Here is a 5,458-nt window from a genome sequence, read left to right as displayed (position 1 = left end):
TCGGCGATTCATGTTCATGGAAGTATACTTTACTTGGAAAACTCCGATATGTGAAATGTAATATGGCATATGAGTAAGATAATACATCGGAGGTCTTTGATGAACAATTTTTTATCAAAAGAAATACTAAAAAACTACTTCCGATGAAATCTTATGATGCGAATGGTCTTATGATATTTCTTGAAATTTCAATTGGGTTTTCTAATGAATGAAAGCAAAATTAAAAATGCTTAAATTCTAATGCATCACAAATAAAATTTCCCTGAGCCTATTGCAAATTTGAATTGGGTTTTTTGCTTACTTCAAGTTTTGAAAACAAATGAAAACCTGCAAATAAAACATAACACAAATCAAAAATAAACTAAGGAAAAGATGAGCTAATAATGGATGAGAATAAAGTTGTAAATACGTACCTGAAAGGAATTTGTCTGTAAATTTTACCTGATAAATCCTCAAATTCTTCCTTTGATTAAAATCATCTCATTATTTATTCTAATTCTAAGTGTGCAATCAGCCTAAATGAAATCAATCATTCATGTTCATGGAATATAGAATTTACCAGAAATAAATATTAAGCTATGCTTCCCTTTCGAAGTGAAACAACAATTTATTACCTCTGCTCATTCCGAATTAATCTTGAGAAAAATCTGTATTGTTATAGTGACTGTTCAATAATGCCTTCAGTAAATAAAGATGATGCATTTTACAGCATCAGATAATAAACTAAAGATTAGAATGAGATTAAGCCACTAATTGTAGAAAAATATCAAAACAGATTTGAATGTGTGCACTTGGCAAAATGGACATCCTTAAAATCAGCTTTTAGCAAATTCCGAGGAAGATAATATGAACTCCATATGATTACCATGAAAGGTTAGACTGACTAATAATGATTGAATTAGAATTAAGCTTATGATAGACAGTCATACATTTCATGGGATAATGGGATCATGAAGCTTTTATATCCTTAAATCCTTACCGTATAAATTTCCAAAGAAAATCTTAGAAGGAAATCCCGAAATGAAGAAAAGTGGCTTTGAGGTAATCGATACCAAGTGCAACTTTTAATTGACTTTGATCAAGACATTATTCAAAATAGGCAGAGTAGAGAAATCGCTATAAGAAATTTCAAAAAGGAAAGCAAGAATTAAAATTTTCTGATAAGGAAAAATGTTTCCACTGAACATGTATGAGAAGGCTGATTGCTTTGTTTTATTTTTTAATCTACAGAACTATTGCAAATAAATTAACTACATAAAACAAGCTAACTAAATTAATTCTACTCCTATTCTAACCATATACATGAAAATGACTAGGTATAGTCATATTTCCAGTGTAACCATTCTCTCATTTTTATTCTCGCGTTTATGTACAGTTCAAATGTTAGCAATAAGAATAAAAATCTAACTAAACTAAGGAAAATAAATCTGAAATAAGAATGTACAGTTATTGTTAGCAACTTAATTAAAATCTCTTTCTCATGAAATTTCCTTTCCAATTCGATACCAATTGGATCGCAAAAATCTGGATGGATTTCCATTAAGGATGGGGAAATGTTCAAGGAAAGAGATAACAGGCCAAATTGTGGATATGAGTTTTGAAATTCAAAGGCCTGGAAAGAATTGTTAGTATTATGTACAAATGTTAAATCATTGACAATTTTCCTTGAAGGAAAAACTTCCAAATAATCTTCAAATGAGTCAATGAAAAATGAATGGAAGTTTGTCAAATGACATGGAAAATTATTAATTAAATTGAATAGATGGCCAGATTGCAAAAATACACTCTCTTGTTGATATTGCCTTTGAAAAAATAGAAGCTTTTGATGAAACATTAACATTGATTTAAATTGGAATATTAATATCTTTTGATGCTGATGATTATAATATGAAACTTCAATTTCCCAATCGGGCAATGCATCAATTGAGTGTTTGATAGTAAGGTGTTCAATATGCCAGCGAAAAGTGTGAAAATTTTGCAAAATAAAATCAGAAAATAAATCTAAGTTTAAACAAAATAGCTGTGAAAGAAAAACTAAAATGAAATCACTATTTGTACAACTAATGTTACAGCACATTTGGAATCGTTTTGAAATGATTTCATTTTCACAAGAAATGGCCAGAATTATGGAATTAGAATAATTTTGAATTCCAACTTGTGAAATAGAAAACGAATTATGATTATGAATAGGAATGGGAGTTTGATCCTGATATGAATCATAAATTGGAATGTTTTCTTGAATGGTGAAATCATGAAGATAATTTGCTGCTCTAAAATGAGGATTAGTTTGGATAATTCCTAAATTGAAGTGTTCCTCATTCTCAGATGTTATTTGAATTTTCTCATGAGGATTCTCTTGAGATGTATATAAATCAACATCCTCAATGTCAGAGTAATTATCATAAATGACTTCACAAGATTGCCTGGAATTCCCTTTGATTTCATCCAATATACCAAAACAAGGCGGAACAAAAATCTCATGTTCATGAGTGGCAAAAGAATGATCAATTATTGTTTCTTTATCTTGATAATAATTTAATGGCAATTCATTTAAATCATCCTCTTTAATTTCTGAAATATCATCAATACCAGGAGGAAAAATATTACCATTATTGAAAATATCAGAATAAAGGGAAAAATGTGAACCTGAAACAATGCATTTAAAACTGTCTCTGTTTAAGAACTCTTGTGCATTATGCTCATTGTAAATTTCAGATTGCAGATCATTCCTTTGCGTGCATATGCTTTCTTGAAGAACGCTGCTTTGCTGCTGTGATTTCGGCATTTGCTCATCATGGAGAAATTTAGAAATTTGTACAGCAGTTTGCATTTTATTTGCTTTGATTGCTGCTTGTACTTGCTGATTTGCGATTTGATTTTCCGAATTTACTTCAAAGTAGCTTTCAGATTTCAAGGCGGCTTTTTCTCCAAAATTGCTATTGTTGTCTTCTTGCATTTGAATGGAAATATTTTCCAAGCTTTGTGAAACCGCTTCATCAGCATTTATTTGCACATCCGTGTTGGGATTTTCATTTATGTTGGAAGGGGATGAAACAAAACTTGAACTAATTTCATATGGATTGGGAATGGGAGGCAGAGAACATACATATTCAAACCAATCTAATGATTCTTCTTCCGTGGGTTTATCTTCGTCTTTAAATCTTAAGCAATTCAAATGAAATCGAATATTAAAATCATTAACAGACTCATTTTCAAACCTACGTAGATATTTAATTTCTTCACATACCTGTTCATAATCGTAGTCATCAAATTTAGAAATGAAAATTGTAACAAATTGATCCCAGCTGTGAATTGAAGCAACTGGAAGAGTTTTGCACCAGCTTTTGGCTTTTGCCGCAAATGTGAGAGTAAAAATCCTACATAAAATGCCTTCATTAATTCTTTGAAAATCATATTTTGAAACATTTTGAATGAATTGAAAGACATGATTAAAAGCAGAAGAATTTCTCTTACCATTAAACTTTGCCTGAGACAAGAGTCTTACCACTTCGGGTGGAGTATTGGAGGATGCACGTCCATGGATACAACTCCAAATTGGAAGTTTGAGAGGAGCCATAAACAAAATGTTAAAATTGAAAAGACTCCAATAGACAAGAAATCTCAGGCCCTCCTTCTAGCGCCAAAAATGTTGATGCCTCGAAAATCGCTGCAACAACATTGGGGGATAACCACCCGGTCCGGACCTTAAAAGCAGCTCCTTTTCCGTTTGGTGTGGTGGCTCCGACTGTTCATCTAGGTCCAGTTACCTTCTTCCTATTGCTATTGGTTTATAATGTATCCTTGACTACCAATAGACAGGGACATCAGATCACTTCTTCTTGCTGATCAGGCAAGAGAATGACCCTTAAGCTGATTTGGGTTCAGCCAAGCCACAACTAAAGTTTTGCCTCTTCGAGGAGAGGACTTAAAAGAATGTAAAATTTATTCTAAATGCAAGCTTATTCTATGATGCAAGCAAAAGAAACTAATCTAAATCCTATCTTAATTAGGTAGATATAGATCTAACCCAACTAAGAGCAAGATAATTAAAATATTAGGATTTAAACATGTCTTGCTTATAATGAATATCAAGTTAATGAAGTAGTTCAATTAACTGATATTATGGTTACCAAAACACATTCTATTGAGACCTTAAAACTGAAATAATAAATCAACAACATTCAGGAAGTAGTTCTCAAAATGATATTGATTATCAAATCAATAAATCCAATAATTGAATAATGATATGTGGAAATAGTTCACAACACATTATTATTCAATAAATCAGTTTCATAAGACAGATTTCAGAGTAAGTAGTTACTCCAAAATGAGAAATTAATCCATAAAAACAGAGATACATAATAACAAGATTGAGACAAATTACCCATATTGACAATAGTGCACAAACATGAATAAAATGACACATTCATATCACCATAAAATTAAAACTGATATTTGAAATAGTAGTATTAGAAATACCAATTTATTGCATCCATTTCTCTGTTCTTGGTCTTCAACAGCCCTTTACATTGCTTGAACTTCTGCCTTCAAAACTAGAGCCACAATAGTGTAAGCTTTGTTCTTCATGCATAATTCAATATACAAAGGGAAAATCCTCAATAATCCCCAGATCTGAGATTTTTCACTCCTCCCTCCTACAACTCTAAGTTCCAATTACAATAGTGCTTTTAGAAGCTCTAAAATTGCAGAGGAGAGCAGCCCATTTTACATTCTGCAATCTATTACTTATACTATCTGTGAAGGAATTCTTGAGAGGAAAGATTGGTGAAGAGAAATCTGCCAAATCCAATTTTACTTGCTCAAAATTCTGATCTTCAATTGCTGGAGCATTCTCATTGACTGAGATCTTTTTCTCCATATTTCTTCCACTGTTTTTCTGCAAAAAGAAATCAAAATAAATTAAAATGCAACAATAAAATCAACATGGCATTGCTGGCATTTAAATCAAATCCAATCAAATTCTATAAAATATAAACTCTCTTTTGATGCCTGGGGTGATTTAATTGGCCAAGAATATCATTGACGAGTGAATCTGCAATTTGAAGAGGCCTGGACCAATGAAAATAAAACTCAGAAAAATGATTTTGTTTTCAAAATTCGGAGCTTGATCTTCTGCCTGATTTTTGACCCAATAAATGACCAAATCTGTCAATGAAATCTCCTCAGAAATATTCTCCTTGATTTTCTCTTTCCAATGAGCCGTCCTGAGCCTCATTTGGCCAAGTATAACTCATTCTATGAACTTCCAAAGTTGATGAGTCAAATCTGGCATGAATCTGGAAATTCTGTTGCTGGGCTAAAAATCAAAATTCTCATTAAAAATCTAATCCTAAATTAGTTTCTAATTTAATTGTTAATTATTAATCTAACTAACTAATATCTAATTAATTATTTATAAACAAATTAAAAACTAATTCTAAATGATACTTAAATCTAA

Source organism: Pinus tabuliformis, chromosome Q, assembly GCF_031772625.1.
Source record: "Pinus tabuliformis cultivar Carrire ecotype Pingquan chromosome Q, CPIR1, whole genome shotgun sequence".
Taxonomy (NCBI): Eukaryota; Viridiplantae; Streptophyta; class Pinopsida; order Pinales; family Pinaceae; genus Pinus; species Pinus tabuliformis.
The sequence above is the reverse complement of the archived record's forward strand: the minus strand, read 5'-3'. Positions refer to the sequence as shown.